The sequence below is a fragment of the Arvicanthis niloticus genome, chromosome 6, assembly GCF_011762505.2.
Source record: "Arvicanthis niloticus isolate mArvNil1 chromosome 6, mArvNil1.pat.X, whole genome shotgun sequence".
Classification (NCBI taxonomy): Eukaryota; Metazoa; Chordata; class Mammalia; order Rodentia; family Muridae; genus Arvicanthis; species Arvicanthis niloticus.
Genome location: NC_047663.1, coordinates 23290170 through 23311606, shown reverse-complemented (window position 1 = coordinate 23311606; position 21437 = coordinate 23290170). Strand labels below are relative to the sequence as shown.

The 21437-nt window shown below is 46.3% G+C and overlaps 1 long non-coding RNA gene across 1 annotated transcript; it reads left to right on the top strand.

The window, feature by feature from the left end:
- LOC143442671 (uncharacterized) lies at window positions 1-20910 on the top strand. Its single transcript, XR_013111039.1, has 4 exons — window positions 1-120; window positions 2943-3108; window positions 3609-3695; window positions 16695-20910. It is a non-coding gene; the product is annotated as an uncharacterized LOC143442671 (long non-coding RNA).
- The last annotated feature ends 527 nt before the right edge of the window (window positions 20911-21437 follow it).

Genomic DNA, 21437 nt, shown 5'->3' with positions numbered 1-21437 from the left:
TCACCCTGTCACTGACATCATAGGGCAGAACTGGGGATCAAGAGAACAGAAGTCAAGACATGGAAAGGGTCAGGTGACTGCCATGCCCTTCTCACCTCCTGCTCTGGGGGACACAGATGGGTGAGTTCCTTAACTGGATTTACAATGAATTTCTGAGGAAAAGGTCAACTTTGAGGATTTGTGTTACTCCCGAAAGCTGCTGAAAGGGCAGGGCTGCAGAGACTCAGGTGTGTGTGTGTGTGTGTGTGTGTGTGTGTGTGTGTGTGTGTGTGTGTGTGTATAGGGACGCAGAGACTCTCTGAGACAAAAGACAAGGGCTGCCTTGCTTGACCACAGGTCACAAGTTGGTGACAAGCTTTTATTGTTGCTCTTAGCAACGTCCTTTGTGCACTGTCTCCTACTGCCAGTTTTCTGGTCTATGCTTTGCAGACTCAGCAAGATGGAAGGAATTTTCCCAAAGACCTCTGCAGCATAGCCTCCCATTGGGTGTTTCCTTTGTGTAGGGCTGGAATTGCCCAGCAAGGTAGGCTTAGAATTGGAGGCCGGAAGAACACAGATCGCCCTGGCTTTCACCCTGTCTGTGATTTCTGAAACTGTATCTATGTATCTATATATTTATGTATCTATATGTATTTATCTATGTATCTCTGTGTCTATGTATCTATGTATTTATCTATGTATCTATGTATTTATATATTTATGTATCTATCTGTATCTATGTATTTATGTATTTATGTGTCTATGTATCTATGTATCTATGTATCTATATATCTATGTATCTATATATCTATTTATGGATCTATCTATCCATCTATCTATCAAATGGGCATAATGACTTTATAAGTCAATATTTTTTTAAGGAGACATGATTAATCAGAAGACATTCAATCAATACTGTTGCCATATTTAGCATCTTTGTATAGCAGTCTCTGAAGGTGACTTTATGTAGAATGTGACTAAGCAAGAATCTCCCCAGGCTCTAAAGCCAGCATGTAGATGCATAGATGTTCTCACGCTCTGCCAGTAAGAATATAAATAGGTTCAACTTTTCTCTAGGGTGATTTAGTAAATATTCAGAAGTCTTTGAATTTTGTATTATTTTGGTCTAATTCCTTTCCTTTCTCCTAAGGGGTTGGTGAATAGTTTTTCACAAAGATATTGATATTGTTATATTTGTGGCAATGACTTTTTAAAATGAGACCAAAATTGAGACAATATTAATGTGGACTTAGATAAATAAATTATGTTTTCTATACATTATAGAATACCGAGCAGCTATTACAGTTGGTGGTGGAAGAATACTTGGGTTCTTTGTGTGTTTAAGACAGGGTATCTCCATGTAGCTCTGGTTGTCCTGGAACTAACTTTGTAGATCAGGCTGCCCTCGTACTTAAGAGTTCTTCCTGCCTCTGCCTCTCAGTGCCTGGATTAAAGGTGTGCACCACAGCCTGGCTGGTGGAAGGATCTTTGTTAATTAAATGAGAATAACAAAAACACTCATGAAAAAGATAGTGTACTAGCTGGAGAGATGGCTCTGGGCTTACGATGCAATTGCTGCTTCTGGCAAGAACCTGAGTTTGGTTCTGAGCACCCATGTTAACCACCTGTAACTCCAGCTCCAGCGGAGTCTGATGCCCTCTTCTGGCTTCTGAAAGAAAATATATATATATATATATATATGTATATATATATATATATACATATATATATATATATCTGCCTTCTACAAACATACACAAATAAAAATTATAAATATTTTTTAAAAGGGATTACAATTAAATTTTTAAAATAAATTTAAATTTTAATATTTTAAAAGGTTAAAAATTAAAAAGCTAGCATAGCACAGACCCAATTTCAGTGGAAAGTGAGGACAGACTCATGGGAAGATGTGTGGAAGGATAGAGGCATACATTTTTTTTCTTAAAGATTTATGTATTTTATACATGTGAGTACACTGTCGCTGTCTTCAGATACACCAGAAGAGGGCATCAGATCCCATTACAGATGGTTGTGAGCCACCATGTGGTTGCTGGGAATTGAACTCAGGACCTTTGGAAGAACAGTCAGTGCTCTTAACCACTGAGCCATCTCTATAGTTCTGAGACATAAACGTTTTAACCCTTGATCTTCTTGTTTTTCTGAGTGTTCTCGGTTTTCTATGACGGAGGTTTAGGATGCAGAAGACTTTTGTAAGCATTGTGACGCTTAAACTTTTTTGAAAACTGTAGGCAGCAAATGTGCACATAGTGGGTAGTGCTGGGTGAGCTGTTGGGAAAGGAAGCCTTTGGGTCCAACTTGGCCTATGTTAGAATCCCATTCAAAACGTATACAGTGATTTCAAAGCCTGTCAACCACTGGCAGTGTTACCCCAGGTATGAGAGACACCTTAGGGCCTCCAAGCACAAATTTGCATTGTTCAGCTGGAAGATAACTGTGAATTTGAGGCAAGCTTTGGCTACATGGTGAGTTCCAAACTAGCCTGTGCTACAGTGTATAGACTCGACACTTTTTGAGCTACACTTCTACTACCTGTGCCTATGTAAATTTCATTTATATTAAGTAAATTTACATCAAAATTTAGTGCCTTAGTCACAGTAGCTTCTTTGAGATCATTTAGTAGCTGTATGTGGTTAGTGGCTGCCATATTGGATGGAGCAATTAGAGATCAATGCTTCAATTTTCAGGAAGGAAGAGAGACCAGGAAGGCTCCTTGCAGGTGGCTTTCCTCCTCCTCACAGCCCCAAGGCTCATTCATACCTAGTCTTGCCTGCAGAACCAGACCTGCGCTGATCAACCATAGAGTATTAGGATGACTGTGTGCCTAGAGAGTCCTTTCTGCTTTCTGGTGTCTGTCCCTATGACCCGCTTTGAACACAAGAATGTTTATATCGAATGTTTAATTTCAAGTATGCAACCGGTCCAAGCCCTCTCTATCTGTTCAGCCCCATCTAGCCCCTGGGAGAGCTGTTTACATGGAATCCAAGTGCCCTGCCAGGGGCAGAGCACGTTTTTCCACAGCTGCTGAGAAAGATGAGTGAGTCAAGGCAGAATAACAAAAAGCCACTTCAAAAACACACCAGAAGAAGTACGAAGCTGAGACAATCACAGGTTTGAAACATCCCCTCCTCCCAAAGCCCTGACTAGAGAGTAAAAACAAGTCTCAAGGGAGCCTCTGGGCCCTGCAGGTTTCGAGCCTCCTCGTGGTTGCTGACTTGAGAACTGGGCCTGTCCCTGCACTTCTGAGAGGAGCTGGGAGTTGATGTTGTGGGGGCTCAGAAACCTCACCTGAGTTCTGAGAACTGTGGTGCTGAGTGGGGGACAGTCCCTAGGTGCTCAGTGTCTCTGGGAAGCTGAGGGGGAAGAGTGTGGGAAAGGCAGGGCCAGGCTGGATGTGCAAAGGTGTAGAGACTCCTCCTGCCCAGAGAACAGCTATAGTAAGGAAGTGGAGTCCTGTCTCACCTCCAGCCTCTGAGGAACTTACAGCCTCAAAGGCAAGGCATTCACCCATGTAAGCCTGTCAGGAATCTAAGGGCAAATGTCACTCATACCCACAAAATTCTTCCTCTGGGACCTAATGCTTCTCTCTTCAACTCCATTTTCCTCTGTAGGGCAATGGGTCCCACTGAAGAGGAGTCTAGAGTTGGAGGCATTGGCTCAAGTCCATTGACTGTCATTCGGTTGCCAGGAGACTTTGGGTGAGTCACTACCCAATGAACTACATCCCTTGCCAAAGTAGGGGCTAAACTTGTTTTGTTTTTGTTGTTGATTTGGTTTGGTTTTTGGTTTTTCAAGACAAGAGTATCTCCGTGTAGCCTTAGCTGTGCTGGAACTCACTCTGTAGACCAGGCTGGCCTCGAACTTAGAACCCAGACATCTGCCTGCCCCTGCCTCCCAAATGCTGGGATTAAAGGCATGTGTGAGACAGGGTCTTACATGGCTCAGGCTGACCGATAACTGCCTATGTGTTTGAGGATGGCTTTGAATTCCTGCCTTCACCTCCCAGATGCTGGGGTCACAGGCATGCTTGGCTACTTTGGGTTTCCATTTTCAGTTTTCTTTTTGCCTCTTTTGAAAAGAGAATCTCAAAGACTACATGAACCATTGACCTTTGCTTGACCTGCGTAGTGCAGCCGTAGTTTAGAAGGTGAGATTTCAACCCTTGAAATCACCTGGGAGGTACAATAATCAATAAAATCAATCAGTGTGATCCTCCAGTGTACCCTGGACATTTTAAATTTAATTAATTTAATGTATGGGTGTTCTGCTGTATATACAGATCATGCCAGAAGAGGGCATCAGATCCTCTTATAGATTGTTGTGAGCCACCATGTGATTGAAGGGCTCGGAATTGAACTCAGGACCACTGGAAGACCAGTCAGTGCTCTTAACCACTGGGCTATCTCTTCAGCCCTGGCTGCTTTTAACTAGCTTTTTTTTTTTTTTTGGTTTTTCGAGACAGGGTTTCTCTGTGTAGCCCTGGCTGTCCTGGAACTCACTCTGTAGACCAGGCTAGCCTCGAACTCAGAAATCCACCTGCCTCTGCCTCCCAAGTGCTGGGATTAAAGGCGTGCGCCACCACCGCCCGGCTTAACTAGCTTTTAACACTCTTGAAATGATTCCAATGTCTAGGTAAGAAACATGATCCTCCCAGAACTTCTCAACGTTTGGCATGTGCAGGAATCACCTGGGGTCTTAGAGACCCCAGCTGGTCTGGTACAGCTGTCTGACATCTGCAGTTCTACGAAACCCACGGGTGATGTTCATGGACCACACCTGGAGTGGTAGCTGCCCAAGTTTATGTTCCTGTCATTGGGACTGAACCAGGAAGCTGGGCAGTCAGCTTCCCACACTCAATCTTCGTAATTGTGTGTTCCCTCCTATGACACTGTGTGTAAGCTTTGTCCTCCCTCTCTTGTTTTCATGGGCATCTCACCTGTCCCTTGAATTCTCATTAGATGCTGTGGGTCTGAATCAGATAGACAACCCAAGAGCAGTACTGGAAAGATAAAGCCAGGCTATGCTGCCCCTTAGGTAGCCAAGACGCTTTTTATTGATGTTGTTATTGTTGTTGTTTGTTTTTTTTAGTTTCATATTTTTATTTTCTTCTATATAACAGAGTTGAATATTCTTTTTTCTTACTTATTCACTTTACATCCTGTTCACTGCCCTCTCCCAGTCACCCTGTCCTGCAATCCTCCCTCCATCCCTCCTCTCCTTCTCCTCTGAGCGGTAGGGGTCTCGATGGTAATCCCTCCACCCTGGCACATCAAGTCTCTGCAGGGTTGGGCAAATCTTCTTCCACCAAGGCCAGACAAGGTAGCCCAGCTAAAAGAATATATATCATGGACAGGCAACAGCTTTTGAGATAGTCCCTGCTCCAGTTGTTGGGGACTTACATAAAGACCAAGCTGCCCGTCTGCTACATATGAGCGGGGAGGCCTAGGTCCAGCCTATGTATGCTCTTTGGTTGGTGATTCAGTCTCTGAAACCCCTCAAGGGTCCAGGTTAGTTGATTCTGTTGGTCTTCCTGTGGCATTCCTATCCCCTTTGGGGACCGAAATCCTTCCCCCTATTCTTTCATAAGAGTCCCTAAGCTCTAGCCACAGCTTGGCTGTAGGTGTCTGCATCTGTCTGAATCAGCTGCTGGGGGGACCCTCTTAGAGGACAGCCATGCTAGATTCCTGTCTGCAAGCACGACAGAGTATCATTAATAGTGTCAAGGATTGGTGCTTGGTCATGGAATGGGTTTCAACCTGGGCCGGTTGTTGGTTGGTTATTCCTTTAGTCTCTGCTCTATCCGCTGTTCCTGCATTTCTTGTAGACAGAATAAATTTGGGGTTGAAAGTTTTGTGGATGGGCCAGTGTCCCTATGGGAAGAGGCCATTTTTTTTTTTTTCCTGAAAGAGCTGGAAGGGTCCACAGAGCACAACAGAATGGCTTTCAAAGCTGTTCCTGCACCCACCTTCCCATCTCCGTTCACCTCATCCTGTCCCTTGGCATGTGCGGATCATGTCCCCAAGCCTGCATGTGAGAAAGACTAAAGTGTAGAATTGGAGGCTTTTCCAGTGATGAAGTGTACCGTGGGGCCTTAGACTCTGGTCTTACTTGGGCATAGAGGTGCATGCACACTTGTGATCCCAGCACTTTGGGACGTAGAGGCAGAAGAATCCATAGTTCAAGGTTACTCTAACCTGCATAGTAAGTTCAAGGCTAACTTGGGCTATATGAGATTGTCTCAACAAACAAAAACAAACAAACAAACAATAACAAAACCCAAAATAAAACAAAACACAACCAACCAAATACCACAGAAACAAACATTTGGTTTCTGTGTTGACCATGTGGGACCTGGGTAGTAGTTGAGCTAGCTTCTTGCCTTGGTCCATAGCAGGTCAGATGTATCAAGCAGCTGTAATGATGAAATGTGTCTTGTAGGTATTATTTAGGCAATCTGTTTCATCCTCTCCACTGACCCTCCCTGGCTCCCTGGCCAGAAAAGGGCAATTCTAACTTTAGATTCTTGCATAGCCCTTAGGACCCTATCACAGACCCGGATCCCCCAGATCCTCCACGTGGTGGCCTATCAGAAGCCTGTCTCTGCTGCTTGTGTATTCCTCTCCTGACATCACTTCCTTTTCTCTAGGGGTGGGTAGCCTTACTAGTAGTGTGATCTTGAATAGTGCTACATGGAACTTACCTGAGGCCCGTGACTACCAAGATGGCAGCTGACTCTTGTTTAAAATGGCTGCCAATGGCCCGCCCAGTACTTTTCTCTATGCTGATTCAACCCAACTTATTTCACCTCCTGATGCCAGGGCTACAAGATAAAGGTGAAGGTGAGAAAGAAAGGATGCCATTGTCCCTGGGCGCCTACTAGGCCATAAGTCCCTGGAGACAGGGACTGTATCTACTCAGTCTCATGTCCTCAGTTCAAAAGACAGAGACACACTGAGACCTTAATGTTTGGCAACTGTGTGAGACAAAGGTGACTGGAAAGCTTTGCTTGTTTCCATGGATGAATGAGAGCAGGGGTAGCTTACCCATGTGGCCCTGGGGCAGGAGATCCACCCAGCACGGGCTGTCAATCCTGCAAAGGCCCCAGAGCCCCCTGGGTGTGGCTCCTGGGCCACGCTTCTCTTTTACCTTTCTCCCCGGGTTGCTGACCCACTCAGGAAGGTGAGGTTTTCCTGCAGAGCCCTGGCTCCTTGCTGTACTGGGTGAGCTTTAGTGTCAACTCAGAGCTCCCCATCAGGGCCCCACAGTGCCATGGTCCAGGATGATACAGTGTGGTACCCAGCAAGGAGGAGCCAGCCCTCTTCCTTTTTTCCTTTTTTAGAAGGGTCATCTATTGTAGCAGAAATTCTACAATTGTGTTCGGGTCTCTAACCTTGGGCGATGAAAAATGAAAAAGGTGAAGGCTTTGATCTATGCTGAAGGTAGATTCTCTTTCATCATTTCAGACACACACAGACACACACACTTACACATCAAAGGCAAGAGACAAAATTCATGCTAAGATACAGCGATTCTCTAGAATCTCAAATGACACTGTGTCACAGACCTGGACACACTCCTGGAGAGGTGCTCATGAATGAATGAACTTGTGTCTTTGGGTGAGGAAGTTCAGCTGAGCCCGGTTCTGAAGCCTACCTCTTGTCCCATAGGTCTTTAAAAACAGTAGGTCAATGAGTGGTTTTCCCTCATTTTCCCTGCTCCCGAGAGCTCTATCTAGTGGGAGAGGCCTCAGGAAGAAGAGGCCAGCTCTGAATTCGGGGTGGGGGGGTGTTGGGGCTGCCATTAACATTGCTGCTATTGACCCAACCTGATGGGTTTCTCTGCTTATCCATATGTATCGACTTGCCAGAAAATGCCGTTCACCCCAAGGGTGAGGGCCAGGGATTGTGGGGTGCAAGCCCCCACAGGAGCTAGTCTCACTTCCTTCTTCAATGCGAAGGCTGCTGTTCTCTGCCAGGATTAGGTGTTTTTGTGTTAGAACTTGACTCTGGTACAGGTTAGGAAGATGCTCTGCCGCTCAGCTCTGTCTCAGCCTCGTTTTGTTTTTCTTTGAGACGAGGGTTTCTCAGTGTCCCAGGCTGGCCCTGAATTTACCTTGTAGCCAAGACGGGTCTAGAACTTGAGATCCTACTGCCTTAGCCTCCTCTACGATGGGATTACAGTATATATTATTACACCCAGAAACTAGGTATAAGTAACTGATGGTGGTCCCAGATGACAGTCTGCAACACGTTCTTCTGTAACTATTTCTAGCCATGGAGATGGAGACCACAAGATACCTGACCTGTAATTTGCTTAAAGCCCCATAGAAAATTAGTGATAGTTTTGAGGCTAGGGTTTTCCCCTCAAAGCCCCGTAAAGAACCTTACATCATAGTATTATGTGCCAGCTTGCCTTCCTGAGGTGAGAACTTCTGGTAGGTAAGTTTCTTTCTCTCTCTGTCTCTGTCTCTGTCTCTGTCTCTGTCTCTGACTCTCTCTCTCTCTCTCTCTGCTTCTCAGCTCAGTTACTGGTACACACTGGGGTCATTTGAGGAGAGATGGGGAGAAAACTGGCTAGCTGAATCTATTCTGAGATCCTTTACTGTGGACGACACCAAGTGAGGGCTAGTGTCCTGCCCCATCCTCTGTACGCAACAGTATCCCGAAGACTTAGATCAACCTTTACCTTTCCAGGATGGCTTAGCCCGCTGAGTCCTGAAGCAATGCCTGCCTGTTCTTTGCAGTTAGCAGTCCTTCTTTGCTTATTTATGTGGGGGAAGGGGTCAGCTTGGAATATCAGTTCTAGGTGTGAGCTGTGAATATGTAAAGCCTGGAAGGGTTAGCACTCGAGCTGGGCTTTGAAAGACAGGCAGTGTCTTTGCTCCGGCACTATAACAAAATACCACAGGCTTAGGTTTCAAACAATAAAGATCCCATAGGTGGGTTGGCATGAAGTCCAAGACGTTGGTGTTGGTAATGTTTGCTTGGAAGACTTCTGTCCTTGCCTGTGTCCATGTCTCTGTTCATGGCTCGAGTTATCTGGGACCCCATTTCCTTTTCTTTTTAAAATTTTCATTTGTTTATTTAAACTGTGTATTCATGTGTATGTGTGTGCTCCTCCTTAGAGGGTGCCTGCAAAGTCAAGAAGAGAGCCTTGGGTCCCTTGGAATTGGAGTCATAGGTGGTTGGGAGTCACCTAATGTGGGTGCTTGGTACTGAATTTGGGTCCTCTATGAGGTCAATAAACACTCTTGACTGATGACTTCTGTTTTCTATGAGGACACTGGTTCACATTGTGTTAGGGTCCTGCACATGAACCCGTTTTACCTTTACTTCCTTAAAGGCCTGGCCCCCAAAGGCAGTCACGTTTAGAGAGGAGTTCCGCATGTAAAGGTGGGAAGGAGGGCTACACAGTCTAGCCAGGTTATTTTCACTTGCTGTTTGTTTAATGGCAAAAACAATTATTGTAGAACATTAAAAGACAGACAAAGGTGAGCAGGAACCATGCAGATATGGCCATTTCTGCCTAGATTTAATATATCTTTAAGATGAGCTTGTGCTTTGAGGTACTGTGGGCCTATGGCCTGACATTTTCACAGAGCAAATGCATCTGGAATGTTCCTCCTTGTCATTAAGCATTCTTCTACAACGTCATTGTTAATGGCTGTACAGTAGCCCGTTATGAGAATGTATTTATTTAACCAATAGATGTGGGCTCCTTTGCTTTATTTTTATTTATTTATTTTTAGATGACGGGATTCTAATTGACGAAGATGGGAAGGATGGTTAGCAATGCATGAGAGGTGCCGGGCGGTGGTGGCGCACGCCTTTAATCCCAGCACTTGGGAGGCAGAGGCAGGCGGATTTCTGAGTTCGAGGCCAGCCTGGTCTACAGAGTGAGTTCCAGGACAGCCAGGGCTACACAGAGAAACCCTGTCTCGAAAAACCAAAAAAAAACCAAAAAAACCAAAAAAAAAAAAAAAAAAAAAAAAAAAGCGTGAGAGGGAAGGATAGAACTCCAAGGGCTCAGTGGTTAGTACATGCTGTCTTAGTTACTTTTCTATCCCTGTGACAAAATGCCACAACCAAGACAACTTACTGGTAGCAGGCAGGCATGGTACCAGAACAGTAGCTAAGAGTTTACATGTTGAAATAGCAACCGTAAAGGAGAGGGAGAGAGAGAGGGAGAGAGAGGGAGAGAGAGAGAGAGAGAGAGAGAGAGAGAGAACTGGGAATAGCACGGGCTTTTTAAAGCCCGCTTCCAGTGACACGCCTCTTTCACCAAGACCACACCCCCTAATCCTTCCTAAACAGTTCCACCAACTGTGGAGCAAACATTCAAGCATATAAGCCTGTGGAGGCCATTCTTACTCAAACCACCACTCAAATGCCAGTCACGGAAACCAATCCACCGAGTTCTCAGAATCAGGCAGACCATGTGTATAAACACTTGAGTTAGGGGAGGGTGAAGGGAAGTAGACTGTGGAGGCTGCTGCTTCTGAGAAGACCTGAAAAGTCCCAAGAATGAGCTGGCTTCATACTTTATGTCTGACTAATTAGAATCTCAACTAGATCTTGCAAAGCTACTGACATCCCAAATAGGACTCTGGGTGAGGCTGGACTTGATGAATAGATCATAGCCTCCCCACCCCCTATCCACAACCACTGCTGTCTGCCTGCACGTGCACATGTGCATGGAGGCCAGAGGTCACATTGGGTGCCAGTCTTCAGGTGCTTTGGTGCACCTTGTATTTGAGACAGGCTTTCTCAGTGAATCTGGAATTCACCCACATAAGGCTAGCCTTAGCCTGGCTGACTAGCAAGCTCCAGAGATCTTCCCACCTCTGCCTCCCCAGTGCTTGGGATGGCAAGCACACATTATGTTTGACTTTTTTTTTTTTTTTTTTTAACATGGATTCTGAGGATCAAACTCAGATACTTGTGCTTGCCAAGCAAGCACTTTTTCAACTGAGCCACCCCTACCCTGGGCATGCTGCTGCCATACTAGATGCTTTTGGTGGCCAGTAGTCACTCACTGCTTTTCCACCTTGCATTGCCTGGTCCATTCTCTACCACTCACCCTGTGTGGGGGTGAGATCTTTGGTAAACAAAGCAAAAGAGATGGGGGTGCTGCAGTGGTTAATGCAGACTGTGAGTACCGCGGGACCTAGAATCGTGGATGAGATAAGCCCCAGATTATGGGCGCATCCAGATTGGGTTAATGGAGGTGGAAGGGTCTACTAAAAACCGTGTGTGGGACTGTACCTTGAGTTGGGGAGCCTGTCGGAACAAAAAGATGAGTGCACGTGGAGAATAAGCAAGCATCCATCTCTCTTTGTTTCCTGACTTCAGATGCAAATGCGACCAACCCAGCTCCTCCTGCCCTGCCTTCCCTGCCTGGTAGACAGTAGATGGTAAGGTCCCCTTGACCACAAGCTAAAATAAATCCTTGCTTCTTTAGGGGGCATTTGTCCAGTATCTTATAGCAACCAAAAAGTAATGTAACGGGAACTTTATTAGTGATGAATTTTCTCATGAAACCCTTGGAAGGATCCTGCAGGGACGTTTTGAAGCTGAGTTGGGATAGCATTTTAGAGAACGAAGAGCTAGAGGAAGGAAGGGAGCCATTGCGCATGCTCACTCCTCACCAACTCTGTGGGTTGCGCACGCCATTCTGTGGGGGGAAAAGTGCTTAACCTTGTTCAATAGCAGAGCCTTTTGAGTTGTGCTCATGAAGCTGGTGGAGTCTCAGGCTTCTCTTGTGCCATTGTGCAAACTAGAAGATGCTAATAACTTGTGATATGATAGAGAAAGAGGTGCAGGGTAGGTAGGATGGATCAGTGGGCAAAGACATTTGTCCTGTAAGCTTGGAGACCCTGAGTATGGTCCCTGCGACACATGTAAAGGTGGAAAGGGAAAATAGACCCAACTTTTACACATGTGCCACAGCATGTGCATGGCATGAGGAGGTCAGAGGCCAACAAGCTTCCGGAGTCAATTCTCTCCTTCCACCAGATTTGTCTGAGAACTTGAATTCATTCAGGTTCTCAGGCTTGGTGGTGAGTGCCTTTATCCAATGAGCTAACTTGCTGGCCTGCCACATTCCTTTTTATTGAACAAATGCATCAAAGGGAGGAATAGATTAACTTTAACTAAGACTAGCTAGGAACGCTGATGAATATTCACGAGTCTACATATGGCCCAGAAGACCAAGATAAATGTTTTTGGACTTCGTTTTTCATGTGCAGTGGTTTTTCTCTCCCAGCTGCAGGGGAGAGAGAGGCCACCTTCTGTACCTCCTTTCTTAAATGCTTGAGTTGATGATAGCCTGCTTTGGGGAAACGATTTCATCAGCTGGCATTATAAGAAAAATAGCAAGGCCTGCCAACTTCAATTTACTGGCAGAAACAGAGAAGGAGGAAGAGGAGGTGACTTATTAACTGAGCAACAAGGGCCATGTAGTGATTTATATTTGGCAATGCTCTCCTTTGACTTTCCGGTGATTGCAGGATCACGTGGCTGCCTTCTGGCAAAGGTTTTACTAGCTCCCCTCCCTCACGAAGTGGGTCTGAAAAGAGTTATGTAAATGACTGCCATTTTCAGAAGCCACCAGCCGCCCCCACCCCAGCTTGGTTAGGATATTGGAGAAGCTGACTCAGGAAGGATGCAATTCAAGCCTTGAACCAATCCAAGCCGTGAACATCCAATGAAGATCGGTTGCTATACACAATTCACCACATCATCATTTTGATTGGCAGGTACTCCTGCATTTTATAGCAATCGTTTTCCTTCACAGAATTCGGCTTCATGCCCACCTCTGTAGGAAGCCTCTTTGGCCAGGTCTCTAAGGCTAACACATGCATGCCCCCTCCTTCTTTCTTCCCTACCCTCTATATCTGCTGAGAGTCATGCTACCCAGGAAAGTGGGAGCTGCCTAAAATGGCACCCACATCTCAGAAGTCCCTCAGCCTGGCAGCTCCCCATGCTCAAATCAATCCTTGCAAGAGAAGGTTTATGAGGACTCTGAGCAGAAAACCAGACAACCAGAGTTACATGTGATGTCTGTGAGGAGGAAAGAGGATGATGACACACCAAAGTCCGGTGTTGGTGAGGTGCCCAGGGTGAAGGTGGCATCCCTGCAGCTTTTAATAATGCAGTCCGCTCACATTAAATGCTTTAAACTAAGCTAAGAGGTCAGTTCCACTCAATGGCAAAAGTTACTGTCAAATGATGGAGAATGAGAGGCAGAGCATGGTGGTTTGAAGGAGGTAGCCCCCACAGGCGACTAGATCTGAATACTTGTTCACCAGGGAGTTGGCACTATTTGAAAGGATAAGGAGGTGTGACCTTTTTGAAGGAACAGTGTTACTGGGGGTGGGCTTTGTGGCTTCAGAATGCCTATTCCAAACTCCATTTTAGAGAACTTGACCTAAGTTTGAACTCAGGTAAACTAACAGGCCAGTACCTAAAATGAGTTTCCAAGTTACCCACCTCCCCCAACAAAACCTAAGCCTAGCTCCAGTTTCTAGGCTAACCCCAACAAGACCTACATCTCCAGGTTAATCTCCCCCAAGAAATCCAGCGTTTCCAAGTTAGTTCTCAACAAGCCTGCCCCCTGCCTAACACCCATCAATGCAGAGAGAAACAGAAGTTAAGTTCATGGTTTGACTCCCAGCATCTGACAATTATGCTAAAGGCCATAGTAACCCTCCAATTAGATGCTTGCCAGGCTAGAAACGCTCCCCCCTTCCCCCCTTGCTCCTTTCTATAAAACCTTAGCCTGGTAGATGTTCAGGGCTCCTCTCCACCAAAACCATCCTGCCTGTTGGCATTGGGCTAGCTTGAATAAAGGCCCTGGTGTGATTTGCATTGGGTCAGCTCCTGGCTTTTTGGGGTTCACTAACACTTCCTTGGCATTACAGTAGAACTCTCAGCTCCTTCTCCAGCACTATGTCTGCCTGAGTGGCACGTGCGTCACACCATGATGATAAATGGACTAAACCTCTGAAACTATAAACCAGCCCCAGTTAAATGCTTTTCTTTATAAGAGTTGCTGTGGTCATGGTGACCAAGGCACAATGTCCTCCAAATGTGCCCTGGACAGCGGACATCAAACCCTTTCCCCCTCTAGTTATGTTTTGGGGCACACTCATCTCTCAGTGATTTTCTTTTTATGGTACTGGGCTCAGAACTCAGGGTCATGCACAAAGCACTCTACCATTAACCTACTTTCTCCATCTCTTATTATTGAAGAACACAGGTTCTTGAAAGAGAAGGTATTGAGGTTCTGTCTTTTGCTGTCTATTGTAATGTTAAGTGCAGGTCCCCAAGACCTGGAGTCTGCGTGTAGCCCCTGGGACCTTGACCTCAATTAATTCTGATTGGTGAATAAAGATGCCAATAGCCAGTAGCTGGGCAAAAAAGACATAGGTGGGGTTGAGGTTTGGGGGGTTGTGGGGTTGGAGGGAGAGAACTATGAGGAGGAGAAAAAGGAGAAGCCACTATGGAACAGAAGAAGAACATGCAAGAGAGAGAGGAGAGCCACCATGGGTTAGGTGAACCTATAAACACATGGCCATGTGGGCTGGCCAATCAGAGTTAAGAGCAGCCCAAATGAAACAGTAGTATTGAAGGAAAGGAGATTCTAACAGCGAGGAAGGCAGGCAGCTGCTCAGCCACTGTGCTGTCTAAGGCATATTAAAAATATGAAGGCTCTGTGTGTCTTCCATCCAGGAACATAAACAGTCTAAAGTTGGGAGGAAGCCCTGGGCCAGAATTTTTAATATTTTATACTAAAAAAGGCATCACTAAAATTTTAAATCCTGGAGGCAGGTGGCCCAGGCCACTTGGTATCTACACCTATATCCATCAACTCATCCATCCACTCATTAATCTATCTATCTATCTATCTATCTATCTATCTATCTATCCATCCATCTATCCAATCATCCATTCATCCATTCACCTATCCATTTACCCATCCACCCATCTATATCCATCCACCCATTCATCCATCTATCCATCCATCCACTAACCCACCCATCCACCCATTCATCTATCTATCTATCTATCTATCTATCTATCTATCTATCTATCTATCTATCTATCCATCCATCCATCTACTCATTCATCTATCAGTCCACCCATTCATCTATCCATCTATCCATCTACCCATTCATCTATTCAATCATCCATTCATCTATTCATCTACCCATCCACCCATCTATATTCATTCACCTATCCATCTATCTATCCCTACATCACCCACCCACCTATCCACCCATTTACCCATCTACTTTTTCATTTTCCTAGATTCTGTTCTCGAATATATGATGTATATTCATTCTTGGGAACATAAGGATAGAACTTGACTAAATTTTTCCCCATCTCTGCCATGAGTCAGGTTATGAGGACATATGTTGACCACATCTTTAGGTAGAAGACACAAACATGGAACATCTCTCTGTAGTTGGAAGTAGAGGTTTGACAAAGTATTTGGTTGCATCTCAACATCAGGGTAGCCATTCATCAGATTGTTGTAGTTCGTATCCAGGCAGAATATCAGCAGGTGATGAAGCTCAGTGTCTCTCACAGGTGAGCCAGGGCCACTTTTCAGCCACGACTCATGGCCTTCACACTTCCCAGCCCCTTGGAGGATGCCCTGTCTTTTGAACTTTGCTAACCCTGGAGGATGAGTACACAGCATAACTGTTTTTTATGATTCTCAGTAGATGGGGTAACTCTTTCCTAAGCTTAATGATGTCATTGGTGCCAATGTTGCTGGAGTTATAGAGGACCCCTATTTTTTTTTCTATTGGTTCCTTGGTCTGGTTTCCCTGGGACCCTGTTGCAAGGGAAGCAGGGTGGGGGCATTCCTGGGTTCTCTGTGCAATTGAAATGCCAGCACGGCCATACTGAGAACCAGTGAATGGTAGGCACAGGTGATGAGCATAACATCGGGGTCAATGTCTTCACCAGGGCTGCTGGAATAGGTTGTCACTGTCCCTTCCTGGAAGCATCTACGAAGGGCTGTATGGTGGACTGTTAGGCTGGCAGGCCTTGGGTTTTCTTCTAATATCAACATTTCTTCTGACCCAGTGATTTTGTTTGTTTGCTTGTTTTGTTTTCGTTTTTCAAGACAGGGTTTCTCTGTATAGCCCTGGCTGTCCTGGAACTCGCTCTGTGATCCAGGCTGGCTTTGAACTCACATAAATGTACCTGCCTCCTGAATGCTCAGATATAAGGCTCCTGTCCCCCAACCCCCACCCCCCACGACACAGTGACCCAGTTTTTTTGTTTTGTTTGTTTTTTGTTTTTTTGGCCTTATGATAGGACCATCAGAACCCAGTTTTGTAGAGGCTTTCAGAAAATCTTGGGGGAGACTATAACTCTACGAGTGTTGTCATGGTTCTATTATGTCAGCTGCTAATCCGTAGGATTTTCCCCTTCCTGGGCCTGAAACAGAGAAGAGGAAGTGAGAGGAAGAGGGGAGAGTTCTCTCACAGTACTTCATACAGTACAACAACAACCAAAACCCCCTTGGGTTTGAGGAGCACTTAGGACTTTTCTGTAGCCTGCTCCCCATTCACAGCCTTTCTTATTTAAGTCTTCAGAGCTCCCTCAGTGGGAGGAAGACTTCTGATCTGCCCCAATTTTACTTTTCTTTTCTTTTTTTTTTTTTTTTTTTCTTTTTTCCAGACAGGGACATTCCTTGGGCTGCAGGAAAGGAAGGGTTCAGGTCTGACGGTCATCGTCGGGAAGGAGGGGATGATGTAGTCATTCTGGGAAGACACTGGGGTTTCTGAGATACCTCGCAGGATCACAAACAAGAGGTGGCATTCTGCGTCACTTAGATTGGGCCCCGATCATTAAGAAGGAAGAAAGATCACCAGGACAGGTTCTCAATTGCACAAGGACCCAGGCCTACTTAATGCCGACAAGAGCCAGCCCTACACCACAGCTCTGACAACTCCTTCATGGCACCTCACAGAGGCTTGAGAGCATTAGCGTAAGGCCACAAACAACTGGATGCTTCTTGTCCATCCGGTCTCCTAGGCCATCAAGAAATTCACTGTCTCAATTTCTCCACTCAACGCCTATCTCAGCACTCGAGGCTTCTCCCCAGAGAAGGCAGCCCTCGACAGGGAAGCACTGGTCAACCTAAAGGAAAGAGAATAGAAGTGAAACTGGAACACAGAGCATGCACTAGCTTTATCTACTTGGAAACAAGGCTCTGGGGTCAGAGGATATCATCTTCAGCGGTCACCCTTCCCCCCCATGCCCCATCATTCACCCCACCCTGTACTAACAGAGACAGAAGTCGGCTGGCACAAGCTTGTGTAGAACCTTTCCAGTCTCACCCTAAAAACTAACCCTCCTCCCAGCCCTACAGGCTTGGTTGATTTCTATAATGTCATGGCCCATTTACAAAGCTTTCTGTGTGCTCTCCCCACCTGCCCAGGCCAACAAAGTGGCCTGTCATTCCTAAGTGCCTTGGTTAAGGGTTCCCTGAGTGTAAGATCCTGACCCTGTGAGACTTTAGCTCTCCAGACCCTTAGGAGGAGTTTGCCATGACAACTCCCTCCTGCCTCTTCTTTCACCCCCTCTGTCTTCCCCAGCACAGAAGAGCAGACAGGCTGTCATTCCCCATTTGCCTTCCATCGTATACATCCAGGATTTGCTGTCAGTGTCACAGAGCCAGGTAAAGGGAGACAACTCTGAGCACCAGGAACCTTGGGCCCAGCTCCCAGGAGAATCTTGAAGACTGAAGGAGGAAATGAAAACCCTTGGGTGGCTCTCACATGTGTGGTCCTGTGAGCCAGGGCAGGCAGTAGGAGGATGAGTGGCATTGAGTGGGATGGCTGGTGGAGAGTTCTTAAAACTGGGCCCTTCTGTTTTAGAAAAGAGAGAAGAAGATGGGACAGGGCTAAGCTGGAAAGGGAAGAGGGGAGAAGTGGAGAGGAGGAGCCCGGGAAGAGCTCTGCCTCTCAGCGCAGACTGAATCCCACCCTTGGAGCAGTCATCCTGCTCAGGAGGCCCAGGGCCCTGTCTGGGAGTGTGAGTGGAGAGGGACCTTGAGCAGGGTGCTTTCTTTAGCCCCAAAAGAATGACAAACAGGCCGGGCTGTGGGTGGCGCACGTCTTTAATCCCAGTACTTGGGAGGCAGAGGCAGGCAGATTTGAGTTCGAGGCCAGCCTGGTCTACAGAGTGAGTTCCAGGACAGCCAGGGCTAAACAGAGAAACCCTGCCTCGAAAAACAAACAAACAAACAAACAAGAATGACAAATGGCCCCGCGCTTGACCTATGTTCAGCAGGGTATCTGGCACCTGTCTCTTCTCACCACCCTGACCTCCAGCTACTCCTCCAGTCCTGCGACTCCAAACCCCAACCAAGCACAAGCCCACAGAAAGTAAGAGAGAGCCACCATGATGCGTCCTCCCCAGCCAGTCTCATCTACAATCTGTGTCACAGACCCTTACTCTTAATATGACTAGGGCACAGCACAGTCTTTCCCAAACAGTGACCCTGGAATGTATAAAGACACACTCTTGTCATTGATTTATCCCCACCGGACCCCACCCAGGCCTCCAGGCCTTCAACATTGTTCTGACCCCGAATCACTCTTTTCCAGTGTAAAGTGGAGGGCACTGGACTAGGAGAGGCTACCTTGGGAGTTGGCCCTGGTGGCTCCAGTGTGCAACTCTGAGGCCAGCTTGGTCCTGTAGCTATCTGGGTCCTGTCTTATGTTCAAATAGCTCTTCAACTAAACAAAGCACAGGGACCATACCATACTGCATCTCATGGGTGCCAAGGAAGGCTCTTGGCAGATAATAATGTTGAATGGATGATTAACGGCCCAGAGGAAACTTGTAAATTACCAGCCTCTCTGCCCAGCCTGGGCTGCTGCGGCTGACACAGCGTTCTGTCCCAGTGACTGAGTCAGAAGGTTCCCATTTTCATTCTCTCTTCTCATTTCAACCATAAAGATGAAGGTGGGACGGCACGGGTCCCTGTCTGATCCCTGCATACAGTTTAGGTTCACCTTTATTTAGCGAGATGACCAACTTGTTTCAGTTAGCCCAGGGACTTTCCCAAGGTTGTGGGAAAATGCCCTTCCTCAATCTCAGACTGAGTGGAGTCAGATTTATGTCCGAGCTTCCTGCAGCCAGTTCTTGCCAAGCTCCTGTAGAGGGCGCTGGAGGCCAAGCAGAGGAGGCGGCTCTTAACCTGCCACTTCCAGGTGGTTTGTAATAGCGCACCACAGGCACTACCAGCCCTGGGATTATTGCTTCTCTCCTTAACCTTCCCACCAGGAAGTGCTGCCAGAGAAATGATGCTTGGGAGAGATGCAGTCCTGACGCTTGTAAACTTCTCTGGTCCCGCTCTCCCTTGGCTTCTCCTTTTTTTTTTTTTTTTTTTTCTTTTTCTTTTTCTTTTTTTTTTTGAGACTGGGTCTCACTGTGTAGCTCACGCTGGCTGGCCGGAAACTCACGGAGCCCTCCAGGTTGGCTTCAAACTCACAGCAATCTCCCAACCTCAACTTCCAAGAGCTGAAATCGTACGAGCCCCAGGCCAGGCTTACTTTCCTTTCTTGATCCTAATAAATTGGTTTGTAGGCCGGGCGGTGGTGGCGCATGCCTTTAATCCCAGCACTTGGGAGGCAGAGGCAGGCGGATTTCTGAGTTCGAAGCCTACAGAGTGAGTTCCAGGACAGCCAGAGCTACACAGAGAAACCCTGTCTCGAAAAACCAAAATAAATAAATAAATAAATAAATAAATAAATACATATTAGTTTGTAAATAAATTGGTTTGTTTCAGGCCACCAGCCTTCCAACTGCACTGACCTAGAGCAACTTAGACCCAGAACAAGAGTGGAAAAGTTTATTTTGTAAGCAAGGGGATCTCTCTCACCCAACCTACTTTAATCCTTTTGGGTTCTTGTCCTGAATTCTGTCATAAAAGATAGATTAACAAGAAAAAAAAATCATGCAAAAAATGTAAACGTTTTATAGGACAACAGAACCTTATAAAGAGTGAAGGCTGTACACAAAGGGGGTGCAGTAACTGCCGATGTGGCCACTCCATTAAGGGAAATGTTTTTATTGTGAATAAGGGAGAGAAATTATCCAGAGGCATCTGGAAGAGTCCAGAGAAAGAGAAAGTTTGGCTATGGCCAGGGCTAGAGAGCAGAGGATAAGGAATAGAGAGATGGAGGAGCAGCAGGCAACCTCACCACTACAGGGAGAGAGAAGGGGAGCCTGGGGAGGTGAGGAGAGGCAGTAAGCCGGTAGGGAGGCTTTGAGGTGTCTAACAAGTACTTATGAGTAGGGACTGAGGGAGCAGGAAGCAGAATGGGCTCTGATGTGCTGATAAGTGACACCCGTGTAGTGCCAATGGAGAGCCATTTCCTTTCTGCCAGAGGCAAGGAAATGATGGAGGATTGCTGGCCTTTACCTAACCACTGGAAATCCTTCTATCATCCAGCTTGAGATCTTTCTAGAAACGCCGGATGAGAGACCTAACAAAGACCCCAAGACACAGAGGTGTGTGTGTGTGTGTGTGTGTGTGTGTGTAATAGATTAGTGGGAGTACAAAACCTTCCACACTGCACAGGATGGGGTGGGGGTGGGGACGGGGAACCTGGCAGGGCAGTTTAACCCATCCCCCATGTCCCTCTTTGAAACAAGAATGTTTCCTTACTGAGCCATAGGGAGGACTCCTCTCTGTGCAGTCTCAAGACTTGGTTCAGGAGGAATAAAGAGAGTTCATTTCTCAAATTTGATCTACTAAAATATTCAGTATTTGGGGGACATCATGTTTTTTTAATTTTTCTGTTTTTAAAAACCCTTGTGGAGCCGGGCGGTGGTGGCGCACGCCTTTAATCCCAGGACTTGGGAGGCAGAGGCAGGCAGATTTCTGAGTTCAAGGCCAGCCTGGTCTACAAAGTGAGTTCCAGGACAGCCCGGGCTATACAGAGAAACCCTGTCTCGAAAAAAAAAAAAAAAAGAAAAAAAGAAAAAAAAAAACAACCCTTGTGGAGCACAGCTGACTCCAACTGCATGTGGTAACACTGACCACTTGGTGAAACTGCTCATGCCTCTCTTGCTGCCAAGGTTCTGCCCAAGCTACGGACAGTGTTGGGTTGACAGCCCTATTCTGTCTAAGTCAAAGTGGGGTCAATCTTCCTAAGTTCCTTCTCCCACTGGAAAACCTCTCAATCCTGGGCCTGGGAGCTGAAGGCTGATGTCACTCTTTATGGGAGCTAAAACATAAGTTCTGTCCTGTATGAAGACCAACCAGGGCCCACAGTGAAGCCACCTAGGTAGTGGTAAGTCTCTGTCATTTTAACTGATACATTATTTGGTTTCTCTAAGTTATCCTCAGATTTCTGATGGTGTTGATGTCTTCATTGGTTCAGCAGCAGCTACCTGGTCAATGCA